Consider the following 22833-nt stretch of genomic DNA (forward strand, 5'->3'; position numbering starts at 1 on the left):
TAACATGTCAAAACATATACATCAAAATGAATGCAAAATAATTCAATGAAGATACTTTGGGAAGCTATTCCCATAAGACTGTCATTGCTTAAAATATTTTTGGAACTTCTTGTTCAGAATTATCCTTAAGCACTTGCACAATCTTTTTTCTAATGTTGGCAAATCTGTCTTTGTAGGACAGATTTGTGAACAAAGTAGGTGATCAAACTGTATTATCATTTTGTTTACTTATGAGTTTACTTGCTCTGCTTAGTAAAGTAATGTATGTTCGTTTGGAGAGCATAGAATAAAAAGAAAAATTAACTTAAACATTAACCAGTCCTTGGGAGAAAACACCAGAGATTATGGGGTTTAGAGCCTGAAGGTGACTGAGGTTCAGAATTCTCATCCAACACAACAAATTTTTTCTGTCTCCCTTGTCAATGCCCTGGGTTGGAATTTGTTTGCATCTGGAATTTTGGATGCATGACTCATATAAAGAAGTAAAATCCCCCCACTCTATCTTTTCATTTATCCTGGACTTTAGACCCTTTTTTTTTTTTCCCTCATAGGGAAAAGTAACAACAAAACAAAACAAACAAACGAACAAAAAAACTATTATCTCCCTTAATTTAACCAGAGTATTATTTTGGTGCATTTTTTCCTAATTTTAACAATATGTCATTTGTGTTTTATTTAAGAAAAACTGACGGGGTGCCTGGGTGGCTCAGTGGGTTAAAGCCTCTGCCTTCGGCTCAGGTCATGGTCCCAGGGTCCTGGGATCAAGCCCCGCATAGGGCTCTTTGCTCAGCGGGGAGCCTGCTTCCTCCTCTCTTTCTGCCTGCCTCTCTGCCTACTTGTGATCTCTCTCTCTCTCTCTCTCTCTCTGTTAAATAAATAAATTAATTAAAGAAAAAAGAAAAAGAAAAACTGAGATCCTGCTGTCTATGCCCTTGTATCTTGCCTCCTCTTCTTAGTATTGTATGATTGCCATTTATTAAATTTTTAAAAACATGATGTTTAGTGGGTATATTTTATTCTATCTTATATATTCATATTGTACTCTCTGTTTTCCTATTGTCTTCATAATAGCAGCATGTGGATGTCTATTTGGTTGTACCCGCAATGACAAAAAAATATTACAAATTAAAATATATTTGTTAGTTTGATAAATTAAACTGTTTCTTAAAAGTGGAATTTTTATTATTAATGAGGTTGAACTATTTCACATGTTCTCTGTCTTGTTAAATGTTATTTTGCCTCAGATTCTGCTCTGATATAAATATTGCCATCCAAACTTTCTTTGCGTTTGTGTTCTATAGATACACTTAGCTCTTTTATTTTAGATTTCTGGGTCATTTGGTTTTAGACTTGTCTTATAAATAGCATATAATTGGATGTTTTTTTATTTTAGATTTCTGGGTCATTTGGTTTTAGACTTGTCTTATAAATAGCATATAATTGGATGTTGAGCATCTTTGTTTTTTTTGGGGATGTTTAACCCATTTACATTTATTGTCATATTTGATAAGTTTGATCTCTGATCAATTAAAAATATTCATACTTTATATGCTTCTTGTTATTCTAAAGAGAATATGTTATATGGATTCTATTTTTGTTTCTTTTCTGGTGATTTAAAAGACACACATCCAGTTTTTATTCTTTTGCTGCTAATTCTGTAGTTTTAAAAATAAATTTGGTTTACTTATTTGACTCAAATTAGTTCTGAAAGCTCATCTAAAAGGGGTATTCAAAAGAAGTCATGAGCAATTGAACATTATTGGAATCAGTGTTTATCCTTTCAAGTAGACAAGTCTGAGGGACAAAAGTCATTTAATTTCAAGTGTTGATACTTTCATGTAAAAAAAAATCATGTTTTATATTAAGGTTACCTTAATGAGCATTTCTCCACCAATTTGACCCTTTGGTTACTTCCAGGTTAATTTAAAATAAAGATAAACAATAAAAAAATCTTACCCACATACTCTTTCTCTGTTATGTACCCTGCCTTCTTTGTTACCCTTCACTATGTTTTTAATGTAAGGAGTGGAGAGCAACCAGCCAGTGGCAGGTGTGGCGTAACAGAGCTCTGAATGGTTAGATCTTGGGTAAGTCACTTTAATTCTGGGCTTCGGTTTCTACATCTGGAAGTTTATGAGATTGGAGTACATAATCTCTGAGGTCACTACTTATAGCTTCAATCTTAAATAATTGAACAAAACTTATTAAGTGCCTATTTGCATAGTTTTAATAGCAGGCCCTATATAAAACGACAAACACAAAAACAATCTATGTTTATCAAGTAAGAAAAATAAAAGTTATTAAGTTGATGGGATTCTTTATCTTGGTCTGTGTGCTGGTTACATAGTGTGTAGTATGTCAAAAATTCACTGGGTTATACCTTTAGGATGAGGGTACTTTAATCACTTGTATATTTTATACTTCAAGAAACTGGAAAACTAAACTGAAAAAAGAAAAAAGAAAAGAAAAAGAGAGAAAAGAAAAACTGGCCAGATGTTTAAAGGTTGAACTTATGAGGCAGGACAGTGTAATGGAGAGTCCACAGAAATTAGATAGTGAGTTTAAATCCTGACAACATCAAATATTAGCCTTGAAATCTTGTGCACATTACTCAACCTTTGAGACTCAGTTTTCTTAGTGAAAATAAAATTTGTGGTTTCTACTTTACAGTCAGGGGTATTGAATGACTGAAAAAGAACATAAAGGACCTGGCATGTAGTAGGTGATCAATACACATTTTTTAAAAGGAGGTAGTAAGACTATAAATGAACGTATGTGACAGATTTGAAGAACTAAAAGATTTTACATCATTCTTTTGAAATCACCCCAAAATTAATAAATCCCAGAACAACAACAACAAAAAATCCGAGAACACCCAGTGTTAAAGAAACAACGAAGAAAAAGCTAAGCTCATATTTTTCTGGTGATGTGCAAACTGGAAATACCTCTTTTGGAGAGCTAACTGACAATTTATAATAAAAATCACCCAGTTTATAATTATGATCTTTAAACTGTTAATCCACTTTTCAGATTATGGCTTGAGGAAATAACTCTAAAAGGAAAAACACAATTTATTTATTTCAAAATGCTTGACTGGGTTATAATAATGGGTGAAAGCAACTAGGTGAAAGATGGCTAATTAAACCCTTTTAGCAATGCAGTGGAATACTGTTCCATTTAAAATGACAGATACATGGACTAAGTAGATATATGGAGAATTCAAGCAAAAAATTAGAAACTAGGATGCACTCAGTGAATACAACCACGTAAAACCTATAGCTGTGCAATGATAAAAGCTAGAAATGAATTTTGTAAATTTCCAGTTCTATGTGGAAAAGGGGTGATCTACATTTTAATTTTTGGTTTATTATAGTATAATGATTGCCATGTGAGTCTATAAAAATAAAAACATTATATGTTCTGAGATAAAACAGGGTATCTATGAAAATAGTGTATAAAATACAGAATAAAAATGTACAGTCGATATATATGTAGAGTTATAGAAAAAAAGACGTGTTCCTGATGATATTGAAGCTGTTGCCTCACCAATGCATTGTGAAAGGAGTTATCACTCTCAAGAAATGCTTTTCCTAGAAATAATTTCCAAGTCAGCTAAAATGCCAAAATACGGAGATGAAAATTCATGAGAGAAGTTGTTCTTAAAGATATCAAGTTCCCTATCAGCTGCATTTTTTTTTCCAGCTGCTTTTTCTTCTTTCTTTTCTTTTGTGATAAAGGAGAAGGTTTTATAGATGCTGAAATAGTTTACAGCTGCCTTATTTAGTTGCTCTTTTTTTTTTTTTATGTCTCCCCAGAGGGTCACAAAATCCATCATTTAAAAAGAGAAAATAATGTGTTTTTAGGGCAAAGAGAGGATAGCCACTTTAGAGAACCAATAGGAATGGAAATAAATGGAATTGGGCACCTACAGTCATAACATACTAAGTACTTTGAATCATTTCAGATGTCAGAAGCTTCACAGGGAAAATGGAATGAGGTGCTGGGTGGTGGGGTACTTCCTTTTCATCACTGGGATGCCTAAATCAACTTGTTAGTGGTTGTGAAGTGAAAGACTGTTGGAGTGCACAAGAGAACATGGCAGGCCTGGGTGGAAGGATGCTCCTCTTTTCCCTGGGAGTAGAACATCTTTGGGAAATAATGAAGGACTTTGCTAGGTGTGAGAGGACTCTGGGTGTTTTAGGATACTGAGGACGCTTTGTATCTGAAATGTGTTTGGTGGCATGGAAAATTTTTGACGCAAGTTACAAAATGCAAGGAATATTCCCCAAAAGAGGGCTGGCAAGAATCACAGAGCTGGAAGGAGTTTTAGAAATCGATTAGTCCAAACTCTTAATTTTGCCAAGGAGGAAATAGACCCAAGGGGCAGAAACGGCTTGCCCAAGGTTACAGTCACCAGTGAGGACATGGCCAAAACCAAGTCTGTTGATTTCTGGCCCTTATTTTTCCTGCTCTACCTTGCTGAATTACCCTTACCTTCCACCATCACTTCATTACTGACCTTTTCTGCATCTGTCATGCAAAAGATTAGCCTTCAGACTTAGAAATGTAGCCCTTTAATTCACAAAGAGTTCCTTTAAGCCATCAGAGGTGTGAGTCAGCAAATCATGATCTATAGCATTGTTCCAGGATCCCGTTTGTCTAGCAGAGGAGAAGTTTAATTTCAAGAACTTGATTCTGGAATCAGAGCTCATATCCATCCCGTGGTTCATATCCTAGATTCACCACTGGGATGGTGACTGACACGAAGCAAATTACTTAGCCTCTCTGAATTTTGGTATCATCTGTAAAATGGAGTATCGTAATAGTACTTATGTTTTAGGGCCCTTAGGTGAGGATTAAATGAGATACCCCATTAGATGGGGGCCCGGGTTAGAGTAAGTTCTCACTAAATGCTGCCTATTATTATTGTTGTTCTGGGGATGGTTAGAACTCTTTCTGTCAAAAAGAAGTTTTTTTTTTTTTTAAGATTTTATTTATTTGACAGAGAGAGATCACGAGCAGGCAGAGAGGCAGGCAGAGAGAGAGGAGGAAGCAAGCTCCCCGTTGAGCAGAGAGCCCGATGCGGGGCTCGATCCTAGGACCCTGAGATCATGACCTGAGCCGAAGGCAGCGGCTTAACCCACTGAGCCACCCAGGCGCCCCTCTGTCAAAAGTCTTAAGGAAAGAACTTTTTTTATTTTTTGAGGGAGGAATGGGTATTATCTAGGCATGGTCCTTAGGTGCTCAGAAAGGCTTTTCTGGGATTGTAAAACTTCCTGAAATTTCAACAATGAGAAATCTTTCTCTGGTAGTCCTTTATGGATCTAGAGTAGCTTTTTTATTCTGTAGCTTTTCATCCAACAGCTATCTTAACTACCTAAAATTTAGCTACTTGGTATCTTTAAATATTTTTCCTATTTTTGTCTTTCAGTAATTTTTATAGCTTTATCGAGGTATAATTGATATGTAATAAACCCACATATTTAAAGTATGTAATTTGATTGGTTTTGATATACACATGAAACCATCACGAAAATCAAGACAATGAACATATTTATCACCAGCAGAATTTCTGGGTGCCCCTAGGTAATCCCACCGTCCTGGTCCCTCCTGGTCCCTCCCAACCACCAACCCCATTCTCAGCCAAACCCTGATTTGCTAGAATTTTATATAAATGGAATCATATAGTATGTTTTTTATTTGTCTGGCTTCTTTCAAGTCTGCATAATAATCATCCATGTTGATATGTGTATCAACTGCTTATTTGTTTCTATTGCTGAGTATTCAACAATTTTTCCCTTGTTCACTCTTCTGTCTTGCTTAACTGGCCATGATAGGGGGTGACAACATATTTTGATGATTTTAAAATATTTGTTGATTAAATATCTGTGTTTCCTGTTCTTATTTTCAATTTCATTACTGTCCAGTATACAGAGTAAATAGTACATAGCAATTTAGGCTCCCTGAGCGTAACATCCGTTTGCATTCTGAACGCATGTTTTCAAGAATGTTGTCCATAAACAGTATTACTATTTACCTACTCAAAGGTTGAGATTAAAATTTTCTCCTGTCTCTTTGCTATCAATATTAGAAAGAGCATACTTCCATTGGCCTAACCCAATGAATTGATTGAATAAATTCAATTACAAAAATATTTACAGTTTTTATTTTTACAGTGAAATATTTACCCTGTTAATGTTAGTCTTTTTTTTTGAAAATGTGGACAGTATGTTCTCAATTCCCTTGCAACTGGAGCATAACATGAAATAAACTAAAAAATTGATACAGCAGAAGTAATACATTTGCAAAATAATGACAGATCATTTAGGAGGCAAGTCCAATTTTATAATGACTTTTTACCAACACCACAGTATCTCTCAGCTATTGACATTCCTGCATCTGGGAAGGAAGAAGATAAAAATTACCATTCAAAACGCCCATAGAAGTTTGGTGAAAGGTTTAATTTCTTCATCTATCACGGTGTCACGAACCCTGTGAATACTATTGATCAAGCCTCAGCGCCAGAAGTCTGGAGACTTGGCAGTGTGGAGGGTAGCATTTAGCCAGAGGGAATCATAATGCCAGAGAAAACAAACTTTACCCACTCTGCATTTTGAACTTGTGTTCTGAGCTGTTGTCCTGAGTGCTCTTACTGCCTGGGAAGCCTGGGAATACAGTCATTTAAAAACTGAGCCTGTAGTAAAGATGTCTGTACCAACCTTAAAGAAGCTACAGGCATTCTAGTGGTAGGTAGAGCTTTCTAATGAACAATGAAAAGAAGGTGTGGTTTCTCTACCTGAAGGTAACTTGGACATTACCTGGTCCCAATGTTCATTTTGCAGATGGCTAGCCCAAGGTCCTAAGAACTTAACAGCAGAACTGGGACCGGGGCTCTGCTCTCCAAACTACAAACCCACGCCCTCTGAGTGTTCCTGTTGTACAGGGACTGGTGTGCGGGGGTATGAGGAGTTGCACTGTATGACTGATTCTCTCTGAGTTGCCTCGCGTAGGGGTCCGTTGTCTGGGACATTGCACCTTGATGAGCTATACTTCTTGAGCATTGTGTCTTCTTTGAGCTTGTCCGTTTTAAAGCTCCCTTCCCTACTCTTAGCATCTCAGCCTAAATGCTGTCCTGTATCTTCATCATTTGTCTGGGCAGCTTGTTCCCAGCTGTAACATATCTTCTTGTCCACAGGGATTCTTAGGGTGGGTGGCCAGCAACAGATCAAGATCACCCGTCTTCACTGAGAATCAAGGACTTAGGCCAAACCCTCTATTTTACAGCCTGGAAACACAGTTGAAGCAGTAGTGGACTTAACCTAAAGTCTCACAGGAATGCATTTAAGACGATGTCTTGGTCAGCTGGGGTGCTGTAACAGAATGCCATGAACGGGCTGGCTTATCAACAGCAGGCATTTATTTCTACCAGCATTGGAAGCTGGAAGTCCAAGGTCATGGTGTCACCATGGTCAGATTCTGGTGAAAAACCTCCTTCGGGTTGCAGACAGCTGACTTCTCACTGTGTCCTCACATGGCAAGCAAAGAGCTAGCTCGCTCTCTGGCCTCTTCTCAGGGCGCTGGTCCCACTCATGAGGGAGGACTCCACCTTCATGACCCAATGACCTTGGAACGGCCCTACCTCCAAATACCATCACACTGGGATTAGAATTTCAGTATGAATTTTGGGAGGGACACAAACATTCAGTCCCTGAGGAGAATCCAAATCTATTGTTCTACTTGGGATGAAGTGCAGCAGATCTCCCCGAAACACTGTTCGTGCCTCATTAGCGTCGGCGACAGTCCTCAGCACCTGTCGAACAGCTGCAGGATTGAACGGGGAGGAGCTGGCCCAGAAGAAGGTATTCGAAGAGCACATCTCACCAGATGAACAACGGCCCATGGGTCTCACTGCGGCACTGCGGGCCGTGTGCTGGAAAGGAACTCTGCTTTATGGAGGAACAGCAACTGTGTGCCTCTTAAAGGAGGAGAGAGATGATGTTATCAGGCTCACAACTAATGGCAAACAGAGCAATGTAGTTTCTTTCCAGGAGAATACAGCTAACTCTGTCTTCCCAAGTTCAAATTAGTCCATCTTCCTTTCTGTTTTAACAGTATATTATCTGGATTTCTGTGTCAGATGTGAGCCATTTCATTCTTGAACGTGCTCCTGGTTCACGGGTTGAGAATGTGAGGATGGCTCAAACAGGGATCCCACAGGGACCCCACTGACTAGCTTGGGAGGCATTGGGTAAATCTTTATAAATAACATATGATTTGTTACCCTTTAAGGTATTAATAGACCCACACATTTTATTTTTTTATTTAAATTCAATTAACCAACCTATAGTACATCCTTGGTTTCAGATGTAGGGTTTAGTAATGCATCAGTTGTGTAAACACCCAGTGCTCATCACATCACGTGCCCTCCTTAATGCCCATCACCCAGTTACTCCATCCCCCCACCCACCTCCCCTCCAGCAACCCTCAGTTTGTTTCCTAAGATAAGAGTCTTTCATGGTTTGTCTCCCTCTCTGATGACTTCTCGTTCAGTTTTCCCTTCCTTCCCTTATGGTCCTCTGGGCTGTTTCTTATATTCCATATATGAGTGAAACCATATGATAATTGTCTTTCTCTGACTTCTTTCGCTCAGCATAGTGCCCTTTAGCTCCATCCACATCAATGTAAATGGTAAGATTTCATCCTTTCTGATGGCTGAATAATAGCCATATATATATATATATATATATATATACCACATCTTCTTTATCCATTCATCTGTTGAAGGACATCTGGGCTCTTTCACAGTTTGGCTATTATGGACATTGCTACTGTGAACATTGGGGTGCATGTGCCCTTTAGGATCACTACATTTGTATCTTTGGGGTCAATACCCAGTAATTCAATTGCTCTAGACCTGTACATTTAAAAAGAGACTTCAAATAATTTAGCGATATAATTTTGTTGATAGTCTCAATAGTTCTGCAAAGAGTATCTGAGATTATCCCCATTTATCAGAATGAAAAATTGAAGAAAATAAGAGTGACCTACTTCACTGGAAGGATTAGGAATAAGAAAGAAATAAAGAGATATCTTCTTATTTAGTCTGCTTCTGTACATGCTAGACCAAGACACAGTGATCCTGTTTTTCATTTCACTGGATAACAGAAGAGCAACATTTTTTTAGAAACTCATGACTTTTAAAGTTAGTTGTGCTCTAAAACGTACTATTTTCAGCATAATTATTTAATGTGGAAAGACTGTGGTCAAGAATATAGTTACATGTGATTTATAATGGGTGGCATGCAAGGGCACTTTCTTTTCTGAAACATATTCTTTGTTTTTAAGATTTTATTTATTTGAGAGAGAGGGCATGGGAGTGAGGGAGACAGGGGCAGAAGCAGAGGGGGAATGAAAGAGGGAGAGGGAAGAGCAGACTCTGTGCTGAGCCCAACACAGGGCTCGATCCCACGACCCTGGGATCATGACCTGAGCTGAAACCAAGAGTAGGAAGCTCAACTGACTGAGCCACCCAGGGGCCCCTCTGAAACAAATTCTTAAGAAAGATAATTTTAGAAGTTGTCTGCATAGTTCCTGACTCTATCCCTGCTCTGTCTTCTAGTACCATAACATATTTATACAAATAAAAAACATTACCATTAAGATTTAAAAACATATATTATTATCCATATACACACAGAGAAAAATATCACAGGTAGCTTGAGTTGGCAGACACATATCTAGTCTCCGCCTATTTTGGTGCCTTTCTTTTGTTGCTTTCGGCACATTGATGATGAAAGGGCTTGTTCGTCTTCCTTATTTCTCACATTTCAGGAATCAATGTATCTGATACATATGGGGTTTAGATGGACTAAAGAGTTAAAGATTGGCATTTATGAAGGTGAGGAAGCCTTGGAGCTTAAGGCTCATGAATAGGTATTATTGTACCATTGGATCAATTGTGTTTTTGAAGCTCTTTAGAAATTAAATTGCTGTGAACTTTCACTTAGGAATTGTACATTTTATAGAATGGGTTGCTAGATTGTTAAAATATTATTGATCTCAACGTACTCATTTTCAACATTTTAGATTGCTGTTTTCACTAGTTGAGTTTTGGTAGCCTCCTTTTAATATGGTTAAAAGATGACTTATTGGGGTGCCTGGGTGGTTCAGTGGGTTAAAGCCTCTGCCTTCAGCTCAGGTCGTGATCCCAGGGTCCTGGGATCGAGCCCCGCATCGGCTCTCTGCTCAGTGGGGAGCCTGCTTCCCTCTCTCTCTCTCTGCCTGCTTCTCTGCCTACTTGTGATCTCTCACTCTGTCAAATAAATAAATAAAATCTTTAAAAAAAAAAGATGACTTATTTATGGAGTCCTGTTAATTAATGTATGTCAGACTCTATTACTGTGGGACTGTGGTGGGATGGACTTCCTAACCTTTAGAATCCTGCTGGGAAACTTCCACATCCAAGTATGTGATTGTTCCATGGACGTTCTCCCAGCCACTCTCTGCACATCGGCCTTCTCTCGCCTACTTTTTTACCATAATTAAAATTTGTGAATCCACATAATTGTCTCACTCTGTATGCCAAACGACCGAGAACACACAGGGCATTGGAGATAGGAGAGGGGACCTCAGATCTGGCTACAGATGTTTAGACTGAGGGATGTTGTTGAGAACTATTTTCTCAATGGAACAGAGCAGGGCACTATATCTGCACACCTGCAGTTGTTTTCTTGGATTTAGATTTTATTTTGAACAATTCTAATTGTTTCTTTGATACTCAGGAAGACTCATCCAAGAGTGTGTTTTTGTCATTGAGATTTCTTATATGGGTGAGGGATTCAGAGGATCAGGGAGGGGCTGTGTTCTCAAGGCCTCAATGGCCACCTTTGGCGTCTCTTCCAGGCCCCCGCTTTAATGCAGCTGAAGCCCCTGTTGGTCCCATACGGTCTTAGAGAACCACACAGGAGGACCAGATCTTGCAGCCAAGACAGTGTCGCATAATAGAAAAAGTAAGGGCTTGCTTTTCATTTTTCTCTCTAGAGCTTTGGTTCTAAAGTCAGGAAATCCTGGCTTTAGCATGTACTCCTAGGGAAGTTTCTTAACCCCTTTGAGCCTCACTTTCTCCATCTGTAGAATGGGAATATTAATACACATAGGTGTAGCCTTGTTGTGGGGGTTGAGTTTGTATGTAATGCAGCTAGACAGGGTATGGCACATGGTAGCCGTGCCATTGGTGCCCCTGGCCTTTCTTCTAATAGATGATGTGTCTAGTTGAACACACCCACTTCTCCCTAACGGACCTTCCGTTTACCTTCAGTAATTTTCCATGATGCCAACTCGCCGTCCACCCCCATCTCCGAGGAGTCTTGTCAGTGTTTCTGCCTTCCTGTCTCTCCTTTTCTATCACTAACTTGGGATGACTGCTTTCTGGGGGAACATGATATTTGGAACTGCTAAGGAGACAATGTACTTCCCAGAGCCAAGGATCGGAGTTTTAATGAGTTCTTTCACTAGGGAAAGAGGGCGGTGCTGGGCTGTCCTGGGGCTCTCACCCTGTGGTTTGCCAGTGCGAGGGCCAGGCACTTAGAAGCCGGATGAATGTGCACTACTGTGTGTGGATGAAAAAACTGTGAATGTTTCTCTTCAAGTTGCTGGAGAGAGAAGTACAAATTAGATTATTAATGATCATACAGAGGTATGAGCCGACAGTCTATTTAGTTTCATTATTAAAACAAGTGTGGTTTTGGACGATGCGGATGTTTCCTTTTTATGTAGATGGCAAAGGATATTCATTAAGGATATCAATAAAGACCGTGTCAGTGATTCAGCCTCCGAAGCTGCCCCCTGCATGCTAAAAGACAGAAAAGAAAATTTAAGTGGTGGAGAATGAGAATGTGAGATTGGAAGCCAAATTATAAACTCATTTCAACTCTTGGCCTGCAGGCGCTGGAATAACGTTATTTGCTGTCAAGGATGGAAAACAACTCTGATTCGGGTCCAAGTGATTATTCCACTTTGGCATGGCCGCCTTTCTGCCAACAGCAACTCCACTGGGACAGAGATTAATTAGCCAAGCAGGGATGGACGTGTCGGTGGTGAGAGCAAGGCCAGGGAGAGGCCGAGCTGCAGCCCCGAGTCCCCCTGGGAGCCGCGGAGGGCACCGTCCCTGTTCCCGAGAGGACGACCCGGGGCAGGCCCTGCGCACTTTAACCTCAAACCCACTGTAAACTGGGAGGCAGGTGCGGATCCCAACGGACGTGGCGTTGTCCCGTTCACGGGGATGCCTCGGAGAAAACCTTCAAAGTTAGGCGCCGGGAGGAGCAGAAATGTGTCAGATCCGCTGTGAACACGGCCGCTGTCCCCGTGAGAAAGGACGAGCGGTGGCCCGCGGGCTTCTCGGTCCTGTCTTGGCTTTCAGGCCCCTCTTCACTCCCGCATGTGGCACGGGAACAAGAGTGTGGCTTGCTTTTCGCTGTCCCTTGAACTATAAGGACGATGTGAGACCAGACCGCGAGCACTCTGGGGGAGGGGGACCGCTCACCCATCCAAGACGGCGCTGTGCGGTCATGAACGCTTCTCCGACAGGAGGCCCAGCCCCTTTCCAGAATGTTCTCCGGCCTCTGCTTCCGGAACGTGTTCTTGTCCCTCGTTTCCATCTGCTTTCACCTGCGCTGACACATCTGTGGCCTCCAGTGTCGTCCCTTACAGGCAGGGGTGGCGCGGGAGGCAGGGGTGGCGCGGGGCGATCGCCCATCCCCGCCTTGCCGCACTCTGCCGGGCCCTGGGGGGGCGCTGGGGGGGGCCGCGCGAGCGGGCGGGGGCCGGGGAAGCTCGCGGACGCATGTGCGCCCCTCCCCGCCCGCGGGACAGCGCCAGCCGCGCGCGGAACCCGGGGTGGGGGCGGGGCGGGGGATGCGCCCGGGACCCTTCCGAAGCGCGCGCGCCCTTTCCGCCCCTTGGGCAGAACTTGAAGGATTTGCTTTTTTGTAACATTGCGTTCCATGAAAACATTAAAAAAAGAAAAAGGAAAAGGAAATAAAAAGGAAAGAAAAGAAAAAAGAAAAGCGGTGGCGCCGCACACGGTCCTTTCCGAGGGGGCGGCACTTTAACTCCTGACCCCCGCTGGACGCCCAGGGACTCCGGCGCGGACAGAGCGCGCGAGCCGCGGGTGCGGGAGCAGTGCGCGGGCGGCGGGCGCGTTTTTCTCAGGCGAGTTTGGCTTTGGGGCGGAGGGTGTCCTTCTCAGGTCGGGGGGCGGCCCTCATGCGCACTCCTGCGGGGCTTCAGCCGTTTGTTTTAAACCGCGCGTGTGCGTGCGCGTGCGTGTGTACGAATATTTTGTATTTTATCCATTAAAATAGGGAGGGGGAAACACCGTCCTGGGTGTGGGGGGTGAATCGTATTTTGTATCCTAAACGATTTAAATTTCGACCATTTTGTAATATCACCTAGAGCGGAGACATGGGAATTCACAGGGGGCTCCTACTTCTTATTTGTATTTTACTTAATTTATTTTCTTATGTTTTAGATTCCTTTCCGTTTCACGGGAAGAAGCCCAAGTATTTTCACCCAGAGGAGGGACGATGTAGCTCCAGGCTCAGCTTCTCTCCTCATACTTGCAGGTAAGCGAGTCTGGTCGTCAGAGATTGCTGAAGAAACGGACTTTGGTCCGGTCTGAGTTGTATTCCGTATTCCGGCTGTGTTGGAAATGTGTCCAATTTCATTTTACTCTCAATAGCTTGGTTAACAACAAATTATTATTTTAAGATATGAATACTTTCTCAAAGTAGTTCAATTATTTGGCTGCCTGGAATCTTTTTATTCACTTTGGAAAGCTTATAATGTACATTGAATGTTACCAACTTCTTTAGAATTTATTTCTTCTCACGGTGGCAAGTGACTTAAACCAATAATGTAGTTAGAAGAATGACTTAATTCTTCTTAAATATTCGCTTGAGTAGGAAGAGTTCTCTTTTTGGAAGTTGTGACAGACTATTCAGCTTTCTCAAATAGTTAGCCCATAATCAAATGGGCGCCATCATTCTGACTGTGCCACAAAATAGTTCTTTAAGTAAAATAGTTCAGGAAATTGAAGAACGATCTTCCTTTCTAACTTACATCATAGGGGTATACTTTCTAGAATCTTGGAGAATAGTAGCCCAATGGATTATATGGTTGGTTTTCATCTGGGGACAAATATAAAGCTATGGAACATTGTTGTAGGTCTGCTCTTATAACCAGTAATTTTGAGTTTCACTGCGATAAGATATTTCATTACATTTGGCAAGACTAAAGTTAAAAAAAGCAAGAACCTTAGGGACATCATTAATGTTGGAATGCAACAGTATGAAATCTGAAGTTGTATACAAGGCTTCTGTCTTCAACAGAGCAAACCTTTTCTAGTTTTCTTTAGAAATGGCTCAACAGACATAACAGTAAAAATGGGTAAGCTGTGCTCAGCATATGTGCATTTTCAAGAAGCTCTTCTCACCTTTCCTCTTCATTTAACAAATTTCTGTAGAGGTTTTGTTCAGGATTTGCTTTGTTTTGTTTTTACTTTTGTCACACTGATTAAAATGAAAGAATGGAAGTCAAAGCATCTGATTTGATTTTACATTAATGAACTGCTTTGCATTAAAACAATGGAGTGTGTGGGAGTATAAAAGGGATTGTAACTGAGTTACTATCAATAGAAAAATTAAAATGACCTTGGCCAAAAGTTAATAATACAAACAAAAATAAAAGAATAATTCTTCACCAGTTATTTTCTGAGTAGAAAGTCATGTGGCTCTCAGGCCTAAGCAATTCAGGGCCAACTTGAGGGACATACGAAATTATTCTTATCTTTGGTCTAGGGATGTTTCATGTTTTTGGGGATGGCTTGGATGATGTAGAAAACAGTGTTAGTAGAACATCATGTAGACCCTAATTATTAAAATTTTGAGATAAGAGTAGAAAAGAGCCAAGTCAATTTTATAAAATAGAGAAGTGGTAGAAAGCTGACTAAGGTCGAGCTGGGCAAATGCAAAGTTACAGGATGTTTGTGCTCTAGTCCAAGGCTGTTAGAATAGCAAGACATGGAAGGCTTGGGAGACCAACGGGCTTAGCTGCAGCCCGAGTGGGGTTTTAGTGCTGCTCACAGTGCTGTGGACCCCTGGGCAGAGAGAGGGGAAGTTGCTAAGGAGCCAAGGCTTTACCTGCTTAGTACCAGCTTGGGAAAGCCAGCCTTCCAGGAACGTCGCTTTACAGATTGAGGCCTTTTTAGACTGAGGGACCTGACTGTCCCTCAGCAGTGGTCCTTCCCCAGACTTGCAAGAAACAAACATGTGACTTGGGAGAAGAGTGACTGGGTTGTGTTCTTCCTCTGGTCGGCAGACCCGCTATACCAATGCCTGGTGAGCATGGAGTTCAAGCAAGGACAGTTCACTTGTTGATTCAAATATTGACCATAAAACGTTGGCAATAAGGATGTCCTGGTGTCGCAGACACATCCTTCGCAGAGCCTATGGCCCCACACCGTTCCTTCCCCATCCGTTGCTGCCTGCCCTACTCCACGCCCTGTTGATATGTTTCCTGTCTCTCCCTACCCAGAAGTGTGTGGCATTTCCACACATGCTAATTCCTCTCCTCCTGACGAGGGAAAGGTGTGCTCCAGATCACACCTGTTCCGTCTCTACTTTCTGCCCCTCCCCCACCCACTGGGCGTGCGGAAGCTCTGGTGGTCTTCACACTTCTCTTTCTGCTTGCCCTACTTTCTTCCTTGCTGCTCTCCTGGGGAACTTTTCTCACCCTTCAGCACCAATTCCTATGATGAGCATCACCAGCATTCAGAAACAGCTCCTAGGAGGCCCTGACGACAGGAGTGGAAGGGCCATTCAGTATGTGGAAAAGTGAAGAAAGGATGTCTCCTGGTCCCTGCCCGATGCTCCTGCTTGGTCACAACTCTTCATCCCAGGGTCTCTCGGAGTCTCCTCTGAGCCGGGCACAGGCCTTTCCATTCTCATGTTGGTGGTCTGGTCTGTTCCTTGGGGAGTGTCTGGGGGCATAGAAACTCTCTTTGTAGATAGATAACCTTGTAGGTCCTTTATAGCTCCGGGAGCTCTTGAAACGTGATGACCAAGTAACATAAGATGTTGGCTGGTTCAGTCCTTTTTGGGGTGAAGTGGGCGTGATAAGTAAATACTAATATGAAGCTGTCATATAGGAACTTGGCACGTTGCTCATATTTGAAAAAACAGACTTGAGTAGTTTGTGTTTTATGAATTTTTGGATATGTTTTCAACTTTTAAAACATTTCCATTTAATGGCATGAAGTGTGTCACAAAGTCTGTAAGCTTTTAATGAGTGTCAGCTTTTGCTGCTGCAATTTTAATTTATACTCCTGAGCCACAATTTGTTTTCAGCAGTTGAAGCTACTCCAGGCAAGCCAGGGCCGGGAGACTCACACTGGCACCAGAATGGGTACGGAGCGATGCGTGCCTTCTAGTGGGTTTTCCTTTCTTTCTGTTGATTGACACTTAATTAGGCCTTGTGTTTTGTCTTTTCTGTTCTCTTTTGGGGCTCCACTTATTGAGATTCCCTTTCCATCGACTTAGTTTCTCTCTCCCAAGCTTGTGCTTCAGTCTCTCACATCTGCAGCCGGTTCTGCTGTCCCGGACTCCCTTCCTGTCTAGGACTTGGCCCTGGAAGACCTTTCCTGAGCCCCAGCGACTGAGGGGCTGGGCCATTGTGCCCCCCATCACCTTATTTCCCCCACTGTTTACTGCTGCTTACCAGTTAGACAGCTGTCCCATGGCCGGCACTGTCCTCAGAGGAGGCTCGGTCTCTCCAGTTTCAGCACATCGCCTGTGTTTGTCCTTATTTGTAGCCACAAACAAGTGTTTGGATGACTTTGCGGTATCAAAAACCCTCATGAGAACCTAGTAATGTCAGTATTTTATTTTATTTTATTTTTAAGATATTTATTTATTTATTTGACAGAGAGAGATATAGTGAGAGAGGGATCACAAGCAGGGGGAGTGGTTGAGGGAGAAGCAGCCTCTCTGCCAAGCAGGGAGCCCGATGTGTGGCTCAATCCCAGGACCCTGGGATCATGACCTACCTGATCCAAAGGCAGACACTTAATGATTGAGCCACCCAGGTGCCCTGCAATGTCTGTATTTTAATTTGCTGAGTGCTTCGTGGTATACCTACCTTTCCTTTACCTTCTTCTGTCTTAACTTGCGTATTTTCAGAGCTACTATGGAGGCGGGAGGGGAGGGATTTGAACCCAAGTGTTCTGACTCCAGCACCAGTGCCCACTTAGTTTCATGTGTTAGAAACGTAAGTCCAAGAAGGTTGGCTGCAACCCACCTGGCCATCCACAGATAAGCAAAATGTGGACTGTACACATCACAGAATAGCATTCTACCTTAGAAAGGAAGGAAGTTCTGCCACACACTACAACATGAATGAACCGTGAGGACAGGATGTGAGGTGAAATAAGCCGGCTACAAAAAAAAGATAAAATATTGTAGGTCTCAGCTTGCATGAAGTTTCCGGAGTCTTCAGGTTCATAAGGACAGGAAGTGGGATGGCGATGGCAAGGGGCGGGGGAGGGGAGAATGCAGTGTTGTCTAATTGGTAGAGTTTCCATTTTGCAAGACGAAAACTTCTGGGGTTTGTTGTACAACACTGTGAATGTACTGAATACTTCTAAACTATATACTTAAAAATCATTGAGATGGCAAGGGCATCTGAGTGGCTCAGTTGGTTGAGTGTTAGACTCAGGTCATGCATGGTCTTGGGGTCTTGGGGTCCTGGGACTGGGGCCCCTGCGGCGGGATCTGTGGTCAGCACAGAGCCTGCTTGTCCCTCTCCCTTTGCTCCTCTTCATGCTCTCTCTCTCTCTCTGTTTCTCTCTCTCTCTCGAATAGATATATTACAAATCTTAAAAATCATCAAGATGGTGACTTTTGTATGTGTCTTACCAAATTAAAAATAACAAAAAGTCAAAGACCTTGGTTTTAAAAAAGATAATTAATCCTTTAAAAAAATTGAATTTCTTTGATTTGGGGACTTTTCCTTGTTACATTTTATTTTTCATTTGCTCAGATCTTTAAATCACTTTTTATTTAAACATGTATTATGTAACCAAAACAGACCAGATTTACATTGATAAGATCTTTGGGCTTTACTTCCAGACCTTGTTATTCCTTTTCTTATCTTTGTCTACATTTGCAGTTAAAATCTGATTCAAAATTATCCACTTTCTCACCTGTTTTTCTTCAATAACGATAATAGGCTCTTATTGCTCATCTAGAAATACTTGTATGACACTTAAAAAATTACTTGTATGATTAAGGGCAGAAATGTTTGTTCTGTCACAAGCAAGAGGGCAGGACAGACTCCAGGCTTTCATTTGATTGCTCATGAGGAGCCAGCTCATAAGGAGTCAGTCTTTTTTTTTTTTTTTCCATCACACTAATGGACGTTTTATGTGGAAAATCATGACTCTAAAACTAAATAACACTCTGGTGCTTGAAAGAGCACAATTTCAAGACGTTCACCTGACACCCAGGAAGCAGCTCTCTTTTTACTCAAAGGTTCTGACCCAGTGTGTAATATCTTTCCTGAAGAATTTAAAATGAAACTTGAATCCTGTCAGCCTAGGGACATGTTTGTGGAGGAGGGGAGGCAGGGATCTAATTCAGGAGCTGTGTGTAGAGGTTTGAGGGGAAAGTGGGGATGAAAATTAGAGGTGGAGGTGGGCACTGGAAAAGAATTATAACCTTGTGGAAACTTCTAGCTCAGTTGTTACTTAGATTTTTCTTTCTTTTTTTTTTTTTTTTTGAGAGAGAGCCCACATGAGGGGAGGTTTGGGGAGGTGGGTGGTGGGGGGAGAAGGAAGGGTCAGAGGGAGAGAGAATCTTGCCCTTTGTGGGGCTCATTCTCATTGACTCTGAGATCAAGACCTGATCCTAAATCGAGTTGGGTGTTTAACCAACTGAGCCACCCAAGTGCCCCGTTACTTAGATTTTTTAACATTATAGACAGGATTGTATGGTTAGGGCCACCAGAAGACACTAAATTCTTCTTTACTATTAGGAAACCATTTAATCCAAATTGTTACATTAAAAAATTTTTCTAAAGTTCCTTAAAAATATGTGACAATTAGAAATATTAATATTTACACTTAAATCTTTTAATAAGGAGTTACGTATTTTCAACTCAAACAAATGAGACTTTACTACAAGTTAGACTTTAAATACACTTTGGGGTTATGAAGTGACAGTTCTTGGATTGGAATTCAGTTTCTGGTGAATGTGCCAGTCATCTGCAGAAAAATGAGAACAGTAAGGTGATGTCTTTCAAAGAGCTAATACTCTGAAGGAATAATCTTCACTTTGAGGCTCTGGTCTTTTTTCTTACGTATTAATATTTAAAATATCTATTCTTTTAGACTTTAATGATAATTAATATTTAAAATTCTATTTCTTGACAAATTAAAATGTTGGATATTATTTAGGATTTTTGCTTGTAAGAAACAGGAAAGGTATATATTGGAAGAATGTCCCAGAATTGATAGAAGAACCAAAATCTCATATATAATTAAGACTTGCAGCCAGGTTTACTTGTATCATTAAATGTGTTTTTCTACGTTTATAAAACATGTGAATAACCACCTTAGTCCCAAGCATGTGGGATCCATGCCAAGGAATAGAGGTCTTGATAGAAAGGGAGAAAAGGATTAAATTAATAGCATTTGACTTTTATGATAATTTTTTCATAGCCAAGTGAAATAAAGCACTTACCTGTAGCCTTGGACCATTGTCCTAATTGGAATCCTGACCTAAAGTTGGAATGTGGATTAGGTGACCTTGTGAGGGTTGTGTTGTTTTCATCCTCAAACTCTTCTTGCCGTGAAGTCATGTGGTGGGTTTCGAGTTCGTATCATTGCTCATCTCACTGCAATTTGACTCATGGCATCTTATTCATTATCTTTAGTACTTGGAAGCCAGATTATGGATATCACCATGGCCTGCCTTCTCTCCATCATTTGATGCTTTGACCACTGTCTTTTATTTATTTTTTAAATTTTTAAATTATTTATTTATTTATTTTTAAAGATTTTATTTATGTATTCGACAGACAGAGATCACAATTAGGCAGAGAGGCAGGCAGAGAGAGAGAGGGGGGCGGAAACAGGCTCCCTGCTGGGCAGAGAGCCTGATGCAGGGTTCGATCCTAGGACCCTGAGTTCATGACCTGAGCGGAAGGCAGAGGCTTAACCCACTGAGCCACCCAGGCACCCCGACCACTGTCTTTTAAACTCTAACTTCTCTTGGCTTACATAAAGTGGCAATAAGCTCTTATAGTTTTTCCCTACTTGTCTGGCTGATCCTGCACCGTCCCCTTCCCATCACTTACATATTGGTGTTCCCTAGAGTTCTGTACTCTCTGTGTTTTCACTCTATACCTCTGTATTGTTTCTTCTGGTCCAAATGGTGAACTTTTATCCACTTCCTGCTTCTTTCCAACTTGGCTCCCCCAACTCACACAACTCTTGTGACTGCAGACTCCTGGCCATCTCTACAGCATACCCCACCAGTACCCTCCACTCAGTGTCCCCAGCTGAGCCGATTAGGTTAGAACCAGGTGAGGGGATCCTGTTTCCTGCTTCTCCCCAACTAGCATGCTACTCTCAACAGCCCAACACTTGTCTAACTTGGACCCAGGATGAACAAACGTAAGTGATAACTAACTACCAAGTTGTGGATGAAAATGAGTGCACACATGACTGAATTTCTTAGGATAAAGTTGCCAAGTGGAGTCACGTTCTCAGCAATACTTCAGACTGTTCTGAAAAGATGATGCTGTTGAAGCCTCACATGCTGGTGTTCTAGGAGCCAGTGGCAAGGGCGTGAATCCCCCACACTGCAGGAGAGATCCTTCGAAGCGGGAAGATTCTATCCAACCTCGGTTCGAATAATGCCACAGTTATCCAGGGGCATGGCTTTCTTCTCTGTGTCTCCCCCCTTGGGAGTCCAAATTTGAAGCCCCCAACACAAACGGTAGACTTCTGGCTCTGATTTATTTCATACTTGTATGCCCTATGAGACTAGCATTTCAAATAGGCAACAACGACAAAAAGTCATAAGCAGGATAACTCCATTGGATAACAAGGACATTATAATACCACCCTCAATAGATCCTAGCCAGTGAGAACTTAGCATAGACACTATTTCTCTAAATTATTTTTTGATTCTGAGGAACATGAAATAAAGTTCCTCTAAGCAGACTTTTAAAAATCCAGTAACTCATTTCCTTCCAGAATGTTGATTACCTAAGTATAAATACTACCCACAATCGTTACCCTTTCTCACAGTATGCCAGTGCACTCAGTCAACAAATTTGCTGAGGGTCTCCTAGGCACTAGGCAGTATTCTAGGAAACACAGAAGTGAACACGGGATGAAAGTCCCTGCCCTCATGAAGCTCTTATTTGGGATCTAGGAGGCCAGATATTTAGCAAGATAACTGGATTTTTGACATTTCTATTTTCTTCTGAGGTTTACGGACTACTATAAATCCTTGCTCTCTCTGATCACAAGAATCGTGGATTGGTAGAGCTGAAAGAAATGGGTCCAGCTGCTCTGTGCATGGCGTGAATTCTGGGCAGGCAGGCAGGGAACCTCGAGCCTAGCTACCCTTGGCCGGATGACCTGCGATGACCCTTTCACGTCCCTGAGCCTCAGTTTTCTCGCCTGTTAAACAAATACTGGTTTCAAATCTGATTCAAGCATGGTAGTTAAAGGCTGTTTGGGAGTTCTGGCGGACACCATGACTGAGTGGGCCCAGGAATGCTGAGTAACTTCCATGTCATGGACAAGCCTAGTCTAGGTCACAGAGGTTCTGAGAGCTGAGATGGGAATAGGACCAGAGATCTGCTATATTCAGTTTGGGGCTTTTTGTGGACTCTATGCCATTCATCCTTTTCAGGATTGTAACATGCTCTCTGATTTCCATTCATTTGGAATAGGCTAGGTAAGGCAGTAGATACGTGTGTTTGAAGGGAAAGCTGTCCACCAAAATCCGCACACTGGGCAGAGCAGGGAGCTTCTTGTTATCATTCTAAAGCTACCTTGATTTGCAAAATATCCCCTGATTTTTATTAAGAAAGTCTTTTCATAGCTGAAGCTCAAATACATAAAATTAAAATTATTATGCCAACTAGATCTAATTTCTACCAGGATCTAGTTAATTTGCATAGCTATTTTTCTGATTATGCAAAGATACAAACCTTATTACAACATTGGTTTGGAGGAGATTTATAGCATCCAAAGCCCAAAGTGAATTATGCCAAAATATTTTACAAGCAAATCATTAATCCATAGAAAATAAGCAGCTTATGGGGAGAATAATATGCGAACCAAACCAGAAAGGTTACATAAGGAAATCTTATCAAATTAACAGTGTATTGAATAATTCTTCTTTTATTCATTGGTAAGCAGGGTATAACGCAATAGTCTCCAAGAGGTAAAAATCAGGCCTCTCTACCTGAGAGGCATCATAAATGAAAGAAGCAAGTTCATCTTTTGCCAGTTAGGCTGAAACATCGTCTCTGCCTCCTGTCTGTATATGGTGAAAGTATCATCTTTCTCCTCATGGTCGTTTAACCCCCAACCTGCCCTCCTGACACGTATTTGGGTGACTGAAAGGCTCAAGAAGGATTACAAAACATCTCAGAAAGAGTCTTTTACCTGTCAGTGGTTTCCACACTGGGATACCAAGGGAATCCATAGCTGTGCTTTGGAATATTGTAAATTTTCAAGCAAAGTATGCTAGATCTCTG

General features: G+C 41.4%; 1 protein-coding gene across 5 annotated transcripts in view; it reads left to right on the plus strand.

Annotated features, from left to right (window-relative positions):
• CSGALNACT1 (chondroitin sulfate N-acetylgalactosaminyltransferase 1) overlaps positions 1-22833 on the plus strand; it is a 324526-nt gene that overhangs the window by 129257 nt on the left and 172436 nt on the right. For all 5 annotated transcript variants that reach the window (XM_032838035.1, XM_032838030.1, XM_032838031.1 and 2 more), the window contains one exon: positions 13529-13622. The gene's annotated coding sequence lies outside the window, so the exon portion shown is untranslated. The remainder of the gene's footprint in view (positions 1-13528; positions 13623-22833) is intronic.

Source organism: Lontra canadensis, unplaced genomic scaffold, assembly GCF_010015895.1.
Source record: "Lontra canadensis isolate GAN:19392208 unplaced genomic scaffold, GSC_riverotter_1.0 scaffold101, whole genome shotgun sequence".
Lineage (NCBI taxonomy): Eukaryota > Metazoa > Chordata > Mammalia > Carnivora > Mustelidae > Lontra > Lontra canadensis.